At 40.5% G+C, this 18,845-nt stretch overlaps 1 protein-coding gene across 3 annotated transcripts in view; it reads right to left on the bottom strand.

The window, feature by feature from the left end:
- Positions 1–16,881, bottom strand: part of MIDEAS (mitotic deacetylase associated SANT domain protein) — a 52,995-nt gene extending 36,114 nt beyond the window's left edge. Inside the window, exons 1-2 of one of the 3 annotated variants that reach the window (XM_075502833.1) lie at positions 16,723–16,873; positions 16,324–16,412 (exon numbers count right to left, since the gene is read on the bottom strand). The gene's annotated coding sequence lies outside the window, so the exon portion shown is untranslated. Of the gene's footprint in view, positions 1–16,323; positions 16,413–16,722 lie in introns of all 3 variants that reach the window. The other 2 variants (XM_075502830.1, XM_075502831.1) reach the window with 2 other exon arrangements.
- Positions 16,882–18,845: the final 1,964 nt, after the last annotated feature.

Raw genomic sequence — 18,845 nt, 5'->3', positions numbered from 1 at the left:
ACGGCTTTGCTTAAGCAAAGTTTCCCCATTCTTCAGCTATGTTCAGCCCACCTTCTGCAGCGTGTGACCCTGCTGCTGGCATAAAGCTTCACAGCAGCATCTGCACAGAGACAGGGATTCCCCTCAGCAGCAGCTTCAGAGGCCCAGAGCTGAAGAATAAATATACCACTTTCGATTTTAGATTGAGGTCAAGTACAATGGTTGGTTTCCATTCATGTTGCAACATGTGGGAAGCTAACACGTGAGAAAAAGGTGAGACAATGAAAAAACTAGCAGGAAGAAGAAAATACTTCCCTTCCGAAACCAGACGTGTATCAGTCCCTGCAGATGCAGTTTCTCTTGCACCTGCATTCCCAGGACATTTTGTCCATTTTCTAGAACACGATGCCTTCCAGTTAAATATACTTAGTTCCACAAAGGTATCATGGCAGGACAAACTGTTTCAAAAGACATGAACCACCCGTCTAATTAAGCAACTGTAGTAACTTCTTAGTGTGTGTAGCTTCTAAAAATTGGTAATTTCTTTAATATAATTTTTTTTACTTCTACCTTATCTGAAAGTAATAGGACAGATTTGGACATACAAAAGCTACAACCAATAAAAAGAAGTCGTTCACCATTTTAGTTATACTTCTCAGCTCCCCTTCTTGAAGAAATAAAAGATTTTATCAAAAATTTCACTTGTTAATAGATATATTTTAATTTTATGCATAGATATTTGCATGGTGAAGAGGAATTAACACTTCTTTTTTTTGATAGGGAAAGAATACTGTGTGCCAAATTTCTCAATATCATTGGAGGAACTGCTGATAGTTTGAAAGACTGTGAATTCTCAAAAATCAATTGAAAAATTTCATACACATACCTCCTCCTCCTAACATTCAGTAGACATTGGTTTTAAAGGTTCAGGTTTTTAATGGCAGCAGTTGGAAAAAGCCCCACCTGTCAGTTGCCTAACTCCCAGTATCATTTCACTAGCTCTCTAGTCAAATTCTAAAATAAGCAGATTTGCAACTCTAACGTTAAAAAAGGAAACTGCCTACCACACTCCAACTTTTCAAGCTTTTTGTACCTTAAGCAAGTAAAATGACACTTCCGGCGGTCTTTGAATAAACAGTTTAAACTAAAGTCCATCGGAATAAAGATACTTTGGTTGCCTAGCTGCAATAGTAAAAATTTCCTTAGCCAAATATGGACACATTCTTTTCCTGTTCATTGTGGAAAACTAACTCTTCGGTAGCTATATCCAGCCCCTCTGTGTTTCTTGCTAATCTGTGTACTTACAACAGTCTCTACTATTGAGAGCAACTTAGCTGTTTCACTAAACCAGTCTAGAAATAATTTCCACAATCATTCTCTGGGGAGGAATGAGGGGAGATGTATACTTGCAAATGGTTAACACTCTCCCCCCAAGCAAATTGCACACACAGGCAAAAAGGCAAGGGAAATAATTAACCTTCCAACTCCTGAATTTTGGCTTCAATTCCCTAAAGTAGCTTCATGCACAAAATTGACATGTGGAAAGAATAAGCAGTGGTGACCAATTTGCTGAGGGTTGTGGAAAACCGGCCTGTGGAACACAGCGAGCTCTCGCCAGAGATCTGCTGCAGCCTCTTCTGCCACACCGAGCTCAGCAAACGTGCACCGCAAAAGCAGCACCATGTCCTTCCCAGGCATTCTGGAAAACCTCAGTGCTTAAAAGCAATCACTGACCACCTCTTCCCTCCCAGCTAAAGCTTAACAACTTTTTTTCTTAAAAAAAAAAAAAAAAAAAAAAAAAAAAAAAAAGACAGGCATAGAATTGCAAACGTATGCACTAACTTGAAGTCACTTTTTAGTCTTTAAGGCATGCAACTCCATCACATGGCCCTAAGGCCTCCTCTGGATACTGGCGCCATTTCTGTCAGGAGATACAATCCATTTATTTTAAGACACAGAAGGGTGGTGTTTTAATCTACAAGTTTGCTTTCGGTTTGAAGCTGCCTTTTTAAAGCAAAAATCGCTCTTCATTAAAGTATCTAGTATTTGAAGATGAAGTGATGAACAACACTTCATTAAAGTTTTCATTAAAGAACTCTCTCATTCACTAAAGAAAAAAAAAAATCCTGAAGTGATCTTATACCAGATCCACTATTTTAGCATCATAATTCCTTCCTGAAGAAGCAGCAGCTCTCATAAGTGCTGTCGGCATAAAATTTTAGCTCTGTACTTTGCTCTACTTATTACCAAATATTTTAGGAAGTGTATCTGTAATTACTTAATATCTTCCAAATTTGCATTTAAAAAAAAAAATAAAAATCTTATTTTCCTATCCAAAATGAAATCTGTATTTTGGAGGTGGCAAGACCCTGGGTTTCCCCCTGGCAGGGGATGGCTATCCTCCCCTGCTTTCTTCGAGCACACTGACATCCAGTATGTGAGCACCTCTGGCACATACACCTCTTATCCACGTCCACTCACGCTGCTGTAAAAGAACTGCTCCCAGACACTTTTGTAGGCATCTGGGGACCAACAGATTTTAATGTAGATTGCTGTTGTCGCTCACGGCCTGTATCTCCCCAGCTCTTTTAGTTTTTCAAACTCCCTAAGATGCCTATCTCATTCCTACTAGGCAGGAGTAGTATTCTCCAATCGCTGCTGCAAGAAGCTAGTGTAAGCACAAATTTCCATTTATAGCTCTCTACTAAAAAGTTTTTTCCTCTTGTTGAGGCAAACACTGGCCTCAGTATGATTACAATCCATCTGTGCATATATCTGGTAGAAAAGTTATTTCCTCTTACAGAGGGTTATATTTGTTTAGCCGTAGTACAGCTGCTCCAAAGCCACTTGGAGTCTAAAAGCATGCTTTTCTGATGTTGCATTTCCCAATGAAACGCATCAGCTGCTGAGCAAGAACCCAAGTGAGAGCCTGAAGAAACAGTATCTCTCAAAGGGTTTGTGTCCACCCTGCAGCTGAGCTCACCAGTCTCAAGAGCCACGAAGCACGGGCAGCCCTCAAAACCAGGCACCTGGCAGCTCCCCCTGCCCTCGCAGGCAGCCTGGCGTGCCATGACCTGCGGCTGCGGCTGCTGTGACATCCAGCCCCCCCCCCCCCATTAATTTAGGGCCACCCCAGGCCCAGCCAGGCACTAAACACCCCCGCAAAGACAGGCGAGGTGACAGACATTTGCAGCACCAGCATGGAGTCCTGCTCCCTGTCCAGCAGTGCACATAAAGGCATCCTGGAATACATTAATTTCATTTAGGTCTTGGATAAGGATTTTTCAATTCTTTTTTTTTTTTTTTTTTAATATACAGCCCCTTCTGTTGTTTATACTACTTGTTCTGCATTTCCATGAGCAAAGAATATACACAGATTCTTTTTCAACTTCTGCATTAGAAGGAAAGCAAGCCCCCTAAAATGACAAATTAGATTAAAAAGAGCCTAGCTACATCACAGTGTTCAGACTTCCCCAACAGGGAAGGGTTGTTTTGTTTTGAATATTAAAAAACCATACACTGCTACCTACAACCCTCAAGAAAAACCCTAAAACAAAGTATCTCTCAACTGCTTTAATCCTCGGCTTCCAAGAAATGCAATGCTTTCAGTGGAATGAGGGCCATAACATATTTGCAGCTGGGTTAAAGGTGGTGTTCTCCCTTACACTAGCATCCAATTTATATTCGGATATTTTGTTTGGCAAGAAGAGGAGATGAATGCTATTTGCAAAGCACATTTTATTTGAAGTCACAACAATAAGCAACACCTGTGATCATTAATCAGCTCTACACTATCTTGGCTATACATTATACCTATACTGTATGTATATATGCATACGGTTACATGACTACATACGCTGCAGGTAAGAACCAATTTAAATGGAAGAAATTCTTCATAAGTAGTTTACTAAATAATTTTTTCTTAAAATGATGCTTTATTCCCACAAACAAGCACTACACGAACAATCTGATTAAATTATGACAGCTCCAGCATATTAATGTCTTTGCAGTCATCAAGGAATTGTAAAAACACTCCCTTGTTTAAATTTTGAAATAAAACCAGTTATTTTGCTTTCAAGAAGTTCTTGTAAGAGACGCATCAAGGACTTCAGAGTTTTTTCACCTCCAAAAATTCAATTTGTTTGAGAACCGTCTCCATTATCAACAAACTATTAAGCGACATGGAAGTACAAGTATATATTTTTTCATGTTTAACCAACAAGGTGTTTGTAATTGTTAAACCTGTATTTAAGGTGATCTACAAAGGGGAGAAAAAGATTTTTCAGCCGGAAATATTTCAATTTTTAAAAGTTACTGTGATGGAGGAAGCTTTTTTTCTTAAAACTAGGAACAGCTAATCTAAAATGCTAGACAAATGAGGAAGTTATAGATTTATTAAAATGAAGTTGAAAATTAGCACTGAGGGTACTGAAAAGAAAAAAGAACTCATACTGTTTGAAACTAATATCTAACATACACTTCAGAAAAAAAAAAAATCTTCAAAAATAAGTTAACATCCCTGCCTTCAATTAAGATGTGAGACCCAAGACAATTTTTTCCAGCAATTGTATTTAATAATAGTAAGGGACTGTTGCTGAACAGATAAGCTGACTGTTGACACTGTTCCAGACACATGAGTTTTCCAGATCTTCCTTATTTTAAAAAAAAAAAAAAAAAAAAAAAAATTACTTCTATTAAAAACAAAAGAAAAGGATGGGGGAGAAGTCAACCTTTAAAACAAAATGGTCTCCATGGTCCAGTCAGCACACCAAGGATTAACCTTTGCTTTATTTCTTCACCTGCTGGCATTTTTTAAATTTTGTTTGTATAACACACAAAAATCAAATCAGTGGTTCTTTCCCTTCAAAGCAATCGGTAAGTCATCTGTTCTCAAAATTCAGCATTTGTAAGAAATCCTGCAATGCTGGTGTGAGACTACATGTGAATTGTGTGAATGAATAAAGGGATATGGAATGATTAAGAGCAATAAACACAGCTTTAACTTTTCAGTAAGACAACTGCAAGTAACACTAAGTAAAATGCTACAAAGTAACTTATTTCCAGCAGTGAAGTAGTTTTCAGCTAACTGACAAGGTAGGGGAGAATTTCTGAAGGTGTGAGCATACAGAACATTGAAAGCCAAAAGAAAACCAACTTTCTTCCAGAATAAACTCCCCGGTTACTCCACGCAACCTTGTATCAGCTCTCCAAACCAGGACTGTAGTAGTAGCTACAAGGAACACGCTACAGGAAAGCTTTCTTGTTCCTACTTTCTCGTGCGTTCTGCTAAGCAGTAGTAGTTTTGTGCAAATCAGTCACGTGCAGAAAACTTGTACTAGGAAGGGCAAAGTTTCCACAAGACTTTGCAGTTGTCACTGTCAGTTTTTGACGCTGTTGGCTGGGTCTGCCTAGCCACAGAGTGCAAAAGCAGTATCGGCGTCATGCAAAATACAGCTGTGCTTCTGTATGTAAATACAACTTCTCTCAGCTCCTTACTCATTCACATCCAACATTACCTGTGTGCAGGACAGCTCTGTCTTTTCTACATTGTAGCATTTTGTGCCCAGGACCAATTCTGAACCCAAGCCCTAGCTATTCCAAATGAAGGGTACATTACAAAGGGTTACAAACAAGCAACCTACCACCAAACCATTATTTTTCCCCTTTTTCAAACAAGAAAACCTCATACTCTTCAAAGCTGTTGTATGATGCATTAAGCAATTTCGTGTTGACATAACGGTACTGGATTTTCATTAAAATATATCAACACTATGCAAACATGTTCGGTGGGAAAGCAAAGGGTTAAAATCTCCATTATAGCTGCCGCAAAGAAATAGTAGCAAGTAACCTGACAAAATATTCACTAGGTTTCCTGCATTCAAAGTCATAGCACTTTTCCCCTTCAGTCAGGGTCGCTATGTCCTGCCAATTCACCAGCTCCCAAAAATAAACTAGTTGAGTAACTAAAGATGTCAATAGATTTTCACATTCCCTCCATGTATCCAAACTGTACGGCTCAGATGGTTACTTGTAAACAGCCAGGCATCCTACACTTCATCTAGAGCACTTTCCCAAGCAAATTCTGTCACTTACAGTAACTCAGTTATAACTGTCACTAAACACAGAATACCCTTCCAACTCCGAACTGTACTTTTCTCTCATAAATCAAGTCACTCTGAAAGAACTGTCACCTTAAAATACTTTTTAGCACACAGCAAAATTGAGTAGTTCTGTTCATCTTCACGATAAAAAAACCCCATAGTACAGCAGCTGACAGATGTATAACCACCTGGGAAAAACGCCCTGGAACCACGCTCCAAGGGAGAAAGTTGATCTACCGCTTTGGTTTCTTCCATCTTTGACCTTTTCGATAACACTGCCAAAGTTAGGCAACTGAGAAACAGAAAAGCATGAAATAACTCTGCATAAGAGCCAGACTGAAATCACCTAAATGCACAGAACCACGGAGATGATAATTCTGTTCACTGACAACCTGATTTAAAGCCGAGTAACCAACCTGGCTAGGGAACCTCTACTCAATCCACTCCGTACAGAAACTGGTGCCTTGTTGCTAGAGTGCAATCCAGAGGCCTTAGTTCCACATCTCTGATTTCTAGAACAAACATGAAGGGATTAAGCATTTCACAGAGAACCAGAAGTCAGCCTTTTAATCAAGATGTCCAGGAAAAAGCCAGTCAAAAAGGCCCATAGAGGATGCATCATACAGGCAACCACGTATCCGCATCTGAATGAAAAAAGTTACTATTCTACCTAAGGCTTAAGTGCCTCTATCTGCTGGAAGTCCAAAGCAGGGCTCTTCTTTTTAAAGAGGGTGCCAATAAGTATTTCTGAACAACAAAGCCAGCTCCATCTCCAACACAGTAGGTGTGAGAGGGTGTGACCTCCTGTGCAAAGCCTGCTGACAAAACACTCGGGCAGCCATGGAGATGCGGGTTCAGACTCACATATCACACCTTCTCTTCACGGAGGCCCCATCAATCAGCTCCCCCGGGTGGGGCAAAGTCCCGCTCCATTCCCACTCTTGACATTGTGCCACCACTTGTTAGGTCAGAGTACGCTTCCGTAGCCTCTTGTTGAAGGAAATTACCTCACCTTGACAAGGAGGCTGATAACAAGGCACAACCAATGTAAATTACTTCTCAGAAGCGAGATTGCAAGAAAGGGAAAAGGCTGGAAACAGTTTTGTTGTACGTCCCATGGCACCAGAAAACATTTCCTCCCTATACAGCGTTTTGTTGCCTTCTCTCTCAAGTCTGTCTGTCCTTGGTCTTAGTTGTCCCATAGTTGTCTTAAGAGTTTGTAAATGTAAGTGTAGGCTCACATATTAGATGCAGGAAATTCCGCGACTGGAAGACCTAATGGTCTTCTGGGTCAGGGCAAAGAGCAGGACTTCCTCTAAGCTCTAGGTACGTGCTCCTTGTTGCTGACCATTTTAGTTTCAGTGCGAGCAGCTTGTTGCGGCTACGTATGAATAAAAGACTGAATGAAACCATACATACAAACACTTCCCCCCAGAATATTGGCACCAGTTAACTCGGAGATAGAATACTAAAAGCACTTCAGGCTAATAAAAGAGATTGAGAGCAAGATTTTACTTAAGATTTTTAAAGGCTAAACAAAGCCATTGACTTCTTGGTAGAAGTATGGATGTGACTTCTTAAACATTTTAACCCAACTAATACTTTAGAAAGCTCCCCCTAAGTTCAATTTCTAGGCTGTATTCCTGAACAGACCTCCATAAGAACTGCTGGTACAGACCCAGTCACAGCATTGCAACCTCCACTAGCCAAGTCAGACCCTCAAATTTGCTTTTGACAAAAGGGACACCTATAGATCACTCGGACCTCTAAAGGTCTAAGTGTAGCCTGCACCTTTGTTACATGTTATTCAAACTAAAACAGTAAAAACCTGCAGTAAAACCACATTGGCTCAGAATATGAAAGAAACAGAGTAAAACTGTATGCTTATCTATACCACGTAGCCCAAGAATTACAGAGCAGGTGCAGTCTTTTTTATTAACATTCATGATGTGAACAGCAGAAGCAAACCATCTTAGGAAGATTTGAATTATTCTCACGAGACCTCTTCAGTAGAGTTCTGCTCAAATGTTTTACAAGAGTCTATAGAAAACAGGATTTTTTTTTTTTGTTTCTTAAGAAATTATCTTTCTGTATTAGACACCAAAGAGTTGCTGCAAACATCAGTGCCATCTCTGTTCTTTAGTTGAGTAATGCGTGAACCAGTTCAAACACTGAGTTTTCTTGTTTGTTTTTTGTCATGCATGAAGTATGCTATTATGGTAGTAGACAGACTGAAGCAAGTGTTTACAATTTGAGATCCAAATCCAAGTATACTTTAAATACCAATAACTTTCATGAAGGAAGCATTAAAAGCTTCTAAATCTAAGTATCTTCCTACCTTGGCACTTTTTTATTTTGTGTGTGCATAAGAATGTTTGTTAGTTTTGGGATTGTCTTTTAAAAATAAGAAGTTTTGCCCTTTCAGCTAAACCTCATTCTTCCACAAACATCAGTGGTAACTTCACAGTACTATAACAACAGAGTATTGCTGGTCAGGATTGGAACAGATTATTGATTTAGATTTATCACCACTAGGGAAGAAAAACCAAACAAAACACTTCTGTTTAAAAAAAGTAAGAGCCAATTCGATGTCACCCAAACATACAGTCAGCACAAAAGCAGCAGCACCTTGCCAACACAGCTGTTTTAACATCAACTCCAACTATCAAATACACTGTCCCTTTAACTAAATACCCAAGTACAGGTGGTCAAGCAATTGTTGATGTTGACAAGTATTTGGGCCACTGCCTTTGGTCTCATACTTGCCTAATGATACCTCTGACAGAGGTGCCTTGTGGAGAAATCCATAAACTCATTAAAAAGCAGCAGTGCAACCTGAAGTCCAGTGAAAGGTCTCTAACTTTGCTCTATCGCCTCTGTGTTGGAGAGATGCCTTGCTTCTTTATGACCAGTCTGTGCAAGTTTCTTTTGTCTCCTGTGCTTTCCAATTTAGCAAATATATGCTTATGTCTTATGCTTAGACAAACAAACAAAACCCTGCATCTTGGCATACATGTGTGCACAGGCAGGCTACCTCATTTTAAAATGCCAGGAGAGACTACCAGAATGAAGAAAGTGAATCTTCCAGCGTGCAATTTATATCAATAGTAATTATTATTACTTAAGTGCTCTTCCAGCTGTAGAGAAAAACTTTACAAATCAAGGATTCAAATCTGCGTTTTATTTCTTTTGCTAAAAAAGCTCTCTGTATTTTAATTTCCCCCGTAAAGGTAAGGTAACTAGATTTATATTGCAAGTGAAAAATCTCAGATAGGCTTTGTTGATTTTTTAAAGAAAAAAAAACCAGCATTGACTTCAACGAAGCTTCTTGCAAGGCAGCCCATTATTCACCATTAACAAGTGTAAAACCTAAGCACAGTATCACGTATACCAAACTTCTTAGGTTTTTAATACCTCAATACATCGAATGTTTATTCTTTGCATCTCAAATTCAAAATTAAAATGAATTGTTTATAAGGAGTTCCACAGTTGTCTTTTCATATTCTTAGTCAATATAAAGAGCATTTTTATTACAGATCAAATTTTTCTGCAGAAATAGTTATAGTACATTTTCTATAGAAAGAAATAGTAGTAATAGTAAAATAAGTCAGCTAGTACCATACCTGAAATATTCCACTTTTGCCAAAGAAAGAAGAGCATTAAAGCAAAAAAAAAAAACCAACAAAAAAAAAAACCAAACCACCAACCAAGGAGTCAAAGTAGTTCTCATACTTCAATAGGAAAGAAGAAATGTCTTAAATGTGTTTTGCATTCTTGCATGTACTTAGAAAATCATGGTAACAAAGACCACTTCAATACCGAAATTAAATCAGAAAAAATGAAGCCCATAATCAAATGCAACATTTTGCACAATTATTTACTTGCAATAACACCCTTATGTGCAAAAGGCTTTCCAAATATTCCAGGAGGGCAGCTTAAACTCTTAATAATAAGAATGCCCAACAGTACAGTAATACTTTTTAATTCCTAGCTTTCATTTAACAGTATATTCATTTACTTCTCCCCGGGCATCTCAATATCCCTTAAAACATCTTCATTTAAACAAATACTGTTGCAGAAAGACTACATGATTTACTCATGATACGTACTTGAAAAAAAAAAATATTTATATTTTCTAAAAATTTGAAAAGATAATAGCTTTCTAATAAAAAATCAAAATAAACATATACTTTTAATTCAATATAATAAAGATTATATTATAAATATTCCCAGTATTTAGCATGTCTCATATAGGATAACATCTAGAGCTTGTCAAAAAAGATTCTAAGAGAGAATAGTTCAACTCAGAATTTTCTAAGTCACAAAATCAAACTAAACCATAGGGGCAGCCAGATCTCCCTCCCAGTTTTAAATACACAAGTATTTGGCATCCTAAACTGCCATCATTGGAATCTCCTAAAGCAATCAGAATGCCTTACAGCTGTGGCTCTCCCTCCTCTCACCAGGAATTTGGCAGTGCTGGGATTTTATTCTCAAATGGTGTAAAACCAAATTCAAAATAGGAAAATACTTTGCTAAATTCTTCTCCACCCAAGTGTAGTAATTTCCCACGAACACAGCAAACTCTCCTCTCAGGAAGTGCTTGAAAGAATGAACAATACATTATGTAGGAAGAAATAAAGCCTGAAAATAAGACAGTTTAATGGCAAACGATCCAGTAAAATCCTAAGAGTATTTTTAATGTATGGCACTTCATTTTACTTTACTTTTCAATGTGTCTAAAGGATCAAGAATCTGAACAGTTAAGGATATTACGAAACCGCAAGAATAGTTGACTTGCATTATTATAAAACTCTAAACAATAATGTAATTTATGACAGATTACTAAGAGACAGATGCAGGAGTTCAAAAGGAGCTCAAGGAATGGTAAGAGTACAGACGTAGCAGATAAGGCCACACCTACGCATACCTGATTGAGTCTGAAATCAGGCAACATCCTCAAGCAACCTGGGATGCAAACAGAAACGCACTTTTACCCTAGGAACCATACCATAACAAGGCAATTTGGAGATTATTCATAATTCTGGAGCCAGTTTCAACTTTAGACTTCATTACAATGCAGACCGCAAACAATGTGACAAGCATTTCTGCAGGCCTCCTGTCCCACCACGGGTAGCTTCAGAGGACAGATTGTAGTTTACCCATGCTGAAGGGACGCAGCCGATCCGGTAGCTGGAAATCAACCATACAACACTGTACCACAACCAGACTGCAAAGCCAAAGCAGCATTTCAAAAAGTCTTTTCAGTTAAAAGTCCCTGATAAAAAAAAGAAGACAAGAACAATCCTTGCAGTCACAATTCATGCATGTTTGGTCACTATAGCTCTAGAAATACCAAAAGCAGTATTATTAAAAACAATAAATTAAGATAAAATTTAGCACGATATTCAAGCTGGAAATAATAGTACAAACAGTCAAACAAAAAACCTTCAGGAAGTTTTTTAAAAATAAACAAAACTTCACAAACAGTACTCTAGCATCACAAGAAAGAAACATTTATTCTCAGGGAAACTGAGTTATGAGAAACTTAAGGGTGTATAACAGAATAGTGTGTACACATAAATATACATACACATTTAATTTGTCTTCCCAAAATAAGTGACAAGAGGATATACCAATATATATTATTATACTACAACCTCTCCTATTAATAAGCTATGATGGGGAAAGCCAAGCAACTGAGAACCAATTTTCATGTGAGAAGATAAAACACAGTAAAGAAGAAATAAAACATGAATAATGACTTGATTCCACTTCCTATCTCTTACATCCCAACACTGAACATGTAATGAATCAGTAACAAATTTAGTAAAAAAGATATCAGAACTGTTTCTCAGTTTATTACTTCAGTCATTAATAGCATTTAACTTGTTTCAATCTTTACCAATACTTAAGTCAAACTATATAGAACAACTTCAAAATTCATTGTCAAAACCTAAAGACTAAAAAAAGAAAGCATTGTTCCATGCTTTGCTGTAGGCCTTTCAAGATGCCTAAAAAAAAAAAAACACAAAAAAACCAACCCCACTGAACACTTTGCCACCCCCTCCAAATCTAGCTTTTCCCAGTTTTTAACTTCTTGATCAACACCAGCTGTCAATGCAACAAGAAGCATTCATGTAATTTACTTGTACATAAAAAGAACATTCATTTTTGAGAGATGTAAATTTCGAAGAATACCTGTACATCTTCCATACTATATATAGACTAATGAATTATATTAATTCAAGCGTGCTGATCAGGTGGCTGTCAGTTGCAGCAAACATGATAAAAAGCATCAACACTGCCAGAAAAGCAAAGAATTAATTACCAAGATTTATCTCTGCATCCCCATTTGATCGTTTGCTCCTGAATACCTGAACGTTGGCTGCATTCAAAATGCATACATTCACTTTTTTTCTGGTGTGAAGAGCGTAACTTTTTCTCATAACATTCTGTGTATTTTTTCAGTCGCTAGAGTTGATCAGCAGAGCACTCGAGAAGGGCTACAGTTGGAGACCATTCAGAAACAGAAGTTATGCAAAACGCTGTGAAGTGCTTATTGAGCAGCCTCACGCTGGAAACACATGCCATTTGTGCACTGGGAGCTGCTGTAGCTGCCAAGGAGCTTCCACACAGAACCAGCAAGTTGCTGGTATGCAGCTACAAAAATTTAAATTATTACTTGAGCAACCACCTCCTTCAGGGACCTACGTATCGCACGACAAGGATTTCTTGGTTTGAACGCTCAAATCACACTAAAGGGAACACGTGATTCAAAGCACAAACAACTCCCGTCGGACAGATAGCTCTGTGCCACACTATTCCAATTATTAGGGGAGGTCCTAAAGATGATATTTCCTTAAATTAGCAGTACATCCCTCCTATTTACAAATTGCTCAGTGACGAGTCTTCCATTTGGAGCTGACTCATGAGCCTTGGCTTGCCTGTGCCAGAATTTGCTAGCTTTTTGGACATGTGTTGCAAAACCTCACCACCAGAGCTCCTGCCTCCCTCGCCCCCCTGCTTCATATGACGAACGCTCAGAGGAAAGTGGTTTATTTCTCCCTTTATGTCACTTAGAATATAACTAACTGCACATATTTACTACATTTCATTTTAGCATAAACTGTGATTTACTGCAACCAGTACTATGATTTTATGCAATGCCTCAGAAAAAGAAGAAAAAAAAAATCAGGTGGTGGGTTTTTTTCAACAACAAAACCCAAATCAGCTCTCATCCCTAATCCGAGTCCCTTCAACATCCCCATTCCATTATTTGATCAGTAGGTTAAAAAAGCAGCTGCTAAATGTTTACCTGAGCTTGGGGGAAAACTAGCTAAGTTTCTTGAGTAGAAACTCCTCAAGAATTGCTAAGCATATAGAAAACATATCCACCTTTGGAAACAGGACCACGGGCTAGACAGAGTCCCATTCCGACTCACGGCAGTCACCCTTGTTTCCTTACATGCCTGAACACGCCTGCCCACCCCCCCAACACACACACACTGCTGCCACCACCATCACCAAGGTGGCCATTTCCAAAGAAAGGCTGCAGGTCCTCGTCAGGGGCAACTTAAGGGATTGCCTGGCAGCTTGACAGAAGAGCGTCATGGGAGGGATGCCAGGCTTGAAAATATCTCCTGCAGTTCTGCAGCTACCACGTACGGGTGACAAGAGTGAAAAGGCAAAAGCATAAATTAACATCTGCAACGAGTATGCAGGCTCTCCAAAGGCTTGTACCGTGCTACAGCCCTCATCGTTCCGTATCGCCGCTACTCCCATGCACCTGGATGGGTTAAAGGCTAGCAGGGCTACGCCTCCCTTTTGCTAATATGCACACAAATGTATGTCCATGACTAATTCCACCGAGGACGACTCACGGACATTAAGGTTACCTACTCCTTTGTATACAAGCCCAAAGAATCCTGGCCTAAAACATTTTCTCCCACCACACAGGCTGTGAAAAGCAAAAGACTTCGCATAAGGAATGACTATAATGTATCACTACCACAAATGATTTAAGGAATCTTCAAGCACTGTTTCTGTTTTTCCCCAGAAGTAATCTTGACATTAAAACACCCAGTATAACATAGATTTACAAGTCAGTCAAGACATGAAGGACAATTCAAAGAAAAATCTACAAATAGAACATCATAGTAATGCACAGATTAACGTATCTTTGCTCATTTTGTATTAAAATAAAGTGCTTCAATAAACTTACAGAAGGATCACTATCAAAATAAGTTTGTCAAGTGATAGGCCTAGTGTTGTGGTCAATTAGCCACTTGCTAAAAAAAGACAAGAAAACCCCCAAACCAAACAAACGTAAACTTCTTCAGCAGCACATCACTACCTTCTTCATTAACAAAGCTACATACATTTTACAGGAAGCATTTAGTTGACAACCTGAGGAAAGTACCAGTAATAGGGTGATCGGTGAACACACTAAAATACTGTGTTCTAGTTGAACACCAAGAAATTTTAAAGCAGCTTGCCATTTTTATAGTACTTTCCATCACAGTGCTCAAAACACTTTACAAGCCTTCACAGCATTTATTAAGACATCAGCATTGACAGTTAAAGATAACATTTCTAGAAAATTGTCTCTAATCTTAGAAAGGCAAATTTCCGAGTATCAGATCTGAGATCTTTTGGATCTAATATTTAATGAATTCCAAGTAATTCCAAAACTAAACTGATAAAAATTACAGGTAACCAGCATCTCTGAAAAACAAATCTTAGGTACCTTAAGTTGCATCCACAAGATCTTTGGCATAATTTTGACGGTCTTTCAAAGCCTTAGTTAAAAGACTTTCTAATATAGTGTCAGTGGATCACTCTCAACGCCTTATCCTATCCCTCAGCCAATGCTGCCTGCAAGATCACCGAGCAAGGTGCAACTCTTCAAGTAAAGTTGAAACAGCATGTTTAAAACGTCTCTCTAGTCTAGCATTCCTTTCAACCTCTTATTTTTTGTGGCCTCATACTGAAACGCTCCCCAGTGCTCTTCTCTCCATTTCCAAGCAAGCTAGCTGAACTGCAGTTGCCTATTTTAACATAGGCGTTTTTCCCACACAAGCAATTAGACCACAGCAAGAACTAACACTAAACCTGCAGGACTCTTAGCAAACCTGACTGATTTTCACCTGCTGCATAATCACTTTGGAAACATGAACGCATAGATTCAATGAGCTTTCAATTTCTTCTGTGATTTCAGAGACTATTGGCGGTGTTTCTGCTAAGTATTTCAGGTCTATGACTTCTACGATCAGCCTCACTTCACTTCTCCCTCCCCCCCCCCCCCCCCCCCCCCCGCCTTCCTAATTCTTTGGTGAAGTCAAAGAGGAATGTGGCAGTTCAATGCAGAATACATTCTCTTTTTAGCATTTGCAATGCAAAACTAGGTTTTGTGCGGTACAGAAATCTTGCACAATAGCCTGTGTATACGTATTCGTTCCAACAATGCTGTCCTATGCAATCACTCTGTAATTACACACAGTCATAAAGCTGCTGCTGTTGCTGCTTGGAACTGCAGTCTCGCCCTCTAGAACAACCTAATACCAGTCTCCGCATTAGGACATTTCTTTTCTCTCTTCCCCTCCCTTAACTGCTTACGGCTTGCTCCAGCATAGGTGGCCTTTACACTGCACTCAAAACACGTAGTCAGGATGAAATCAAATTATTTTGGGTATTATGAAAAAGCAGCTATCTGTTTTAGAGAGGATGCCAGGTAAATCTCTGTTGAACAAAGAGAGTATTTCTTTAATTCTGCAGGCTGCAACCACACAAGACTTCACAAACCAAAAATAAATCCTGCTTACGCCTGTTAAAAAAACCGTAAGTATTATATAAAACTCTCACATACGTGCGTGGGTGTATTGTCAGCTTTTACTGGTAAACTGCAAAGAATCAGTCCCTCGCAATTGCTGCCAGAGAAAGAGCTGTGCATTTGAGAGCACGGGATTTTCAGAAATTATCTAATCAATTCCTCCCCACCCCCCTCCGCTGCGTAAATCCCAGCGGAGCAATCCAGCCCTTGCAAGCCCGGGCGCACCGCGCACTCCCCGGCGGCTGCAGCACGGCGTGCTCCCCCGCAGCGCCCGCAGGCCGCGGGACACGCGGAGCGGCCCCGGCCGCAGCACGCAGCAAGCGAAGAGGAAAGAAAAACAAACAAAAAACCACCCCAAAACCACCCAACCCCAAAGCAACCCCCCCAAAATACCATCCGCAGGCAGCTCACCCAGACACAGATACATCCTTAACGCGCTGCTGCAGCCAGGCAGCGGCAAAGTAACCCCTCCGGAGCCCTCGTAACGACTCACGGAAAAGCTGGAGGAAATAGTTCAGCAGCCGAGCCTGGCCCCCCGCAGCAGGCGGGCCGGCACTGCCCCTGCCCCGGCCCCAGCCCCGCAGGGCTGCGCGGCCCAGGCGCGGAGCCAGCCGCCCCCGTCACCTCCACAGGTACTTTTCCTCCTCCTCCTGCACCCACAAACAAAGCCCCCCCAAAGGAAAAAAGAAAAAAAAAAAAGCCCCAGGAAAGACACCCCCTCTCCAAAATGGCAGGAAAACGGAAGCAAATCGTGCGAAAAAAAAATAAACCCGCGGAAAACAGGAGAGAGAAGAAAACGTGCTTGCTCACCTGCGAAGCGAGACGCGGCGGGCGCCCGCGGGGGGACGCGGAGCCGCAATTAGCAAAGGCGGCGGGGGGGGGAGAAGAAGGAGGGGAGGGAAAAAAAAACCCCAAACTTTGTTTCTTTCTCTCCGGGACTCAGGGAAAGCGTCACTTCCTAGTGCGGTAAGCGGGGAGGCTCCCGGGCCCGGGCTCCTCAACTCCTCCTCCTCCCGCCTTCCTCCTCCTCCTCCTTCGCCGCCTCCTCCTCCTCCCTCCCCGCAGCGGCAGCGCGCAGCCCCGCCGATCCTCAGCGTCTCGGCCGGGCCCCCCTGCCCTTTTTCACAGATCTTGGCTTGACCTTCCGTGCTTGGCTCGGGCTGCTGCTTGCAGGGAAGGAGAGGAAATCCCCGACGAGTAAGGGGCGGGGAGAGAGTTTGCAGCACTGATTGGGAAGCCAAGCCCTGCAAAATCCTGCTGTGTTCAACACCTGGCAAAACTCGCCGGTTTGATGCCCCGAGTTCAGCGCCGGCCTCTCCGGTGTGATCAGGCTTGGTGGCCCTTCCCTCTAAAGAAAAACATAAAACTAAAAGCGTTTTGTTCTTAAGGAACCACTTGCACCAGAGGAAAATGTGGTTTTCTGTTTCTCCCTTTTGGTCCCTTTTTTCACAGCTTTTTCTGAAGAAAAAGTGGAAAAAGAGGGAAGGGAGAAAGGACTCGTATCTAATACAAATTCTCAGGTTATCTCTACGCTGTTGGCTGTTTTGCCAAACACTTGAAATATACTTTCACAAGAAAACTGAAATTTATTGAGGTTTCTAAAAATGTTCAGCTCGTCTACTGGAATATGGCTTCCTCTGCTGCCTTGGTCTGAGAATAAAAAACACAGTGTGCTGGCAAATGCAGGCACGCTGCTCCTCTTAAGGCAGGAAATACAGAAGCTGCTTCGTCATTGCTCCCCCTGTAGACTGCTCTGAGACTCGAGTTTGTCAGCAATCAACGAAACTTTCAGAATATAAAATAACATTTAGACAGCCTTCACAGATTAGACTCTCACTCAGTGGAACGCGGCAAGCAACACGAAAATGCCAAACATTTTTCCCCACCGTGCACGTTGCCGCCTGTTTACCTTATCCCGGCTCAGATCATTCAGTGCACACAGTAGCTAGCATAGCCTCTTTCCAGACCAGCAGGGCAGTTTCCCTTCCAGCACGTAGTGCTTTATAGAATGAAATATAGAAGTAATTTTTGCACTGCTCACTCTAGTTTGCATTTCTTTCACGATAGTTCCTGTCTTCTGTGCAGAACTTTTTACCAGGGAAGCTCAAGATGCGTGGAAACAGGAGCCCGGAGAAGTGACTTATCCATGACTACAGAACGTATCTGATGTGTAACCAGGTTTCTCTGATGAGTCCCAGGTCAGTAGTCTAATTACCACACCCAATCTTTTCCTGTCACGGTGCAGAGAATAACAGTGAGACACATGGAGGTGAAGAGCAAAATAGGAGCCACAGGTACTACTGGTAAAGTTTTTTTTCGTTCACAACCAAAGGTATCATTTGATGCAACACCGTCCCAATAGGACATTAAAGGCAAATTCCTCTATACTACCGTTAATACATTTGCTCTTCTGAACTCCTGAATAGACAGGAGCAATAGGTCAATAACTATTTAAATCAATACAGAAAGAATATTCACAGCTGTTCACAAATTAGCTAGTATGTAAAGCAAACTTAAATGACTGAACATATAATGACTAAAACTGAAGTCAAATGCATACAACCCATTAGTTTAATTTGCCCTAATAAAGACTGAAAAGACAGATTCCATAAACTGGAGTTACTTCCTTCTCTGTTATAAGATGTTAGGCAATCAGTGCGTCCCATGAAGCGCATCAGATGTTGACAAGATTTAAATTGCTGATCTCAACTTTCATTGAAAAAAAACCAAACCCCACCACTCTTCCATGACTGTAAATCATGTTGTAACAGCAAAGTGTAGCTCTTCCTTCCAGCCAGAGCAAACGCATGTTGCACTTCACCTGTTCGGAGTTTGGGAAGCAAACTGATGAGCAGCGTCTCATGTTTCACAATGCATAATCACGTAAAAGCAGCAGACAATGGCAGCAACGTCATCATCGGGCTACAGAAGCT

Source organism: Mycteria americana, chromosome 5 (assembly GCF_035582795.1).
Source record: "Mycteria americana isolate JAX WOST 10 ecotype Jacksonville Zoo and Gardens chromosome 5, USCA_MyAme_1.0, whole genome shotgun sequence".
Classification (NCBI taxonomy): domain Eukaryota; kingdom Metazoa; phylum Chordata; class Aves; order Ciconiiformes; family Ciconiidae; genus Mycteria; species Mycteria americana.
Note: the sequence above shows the minus strand (reverse complement) of the source record. Positions and strands in the feature narration are given on the sequence as shown.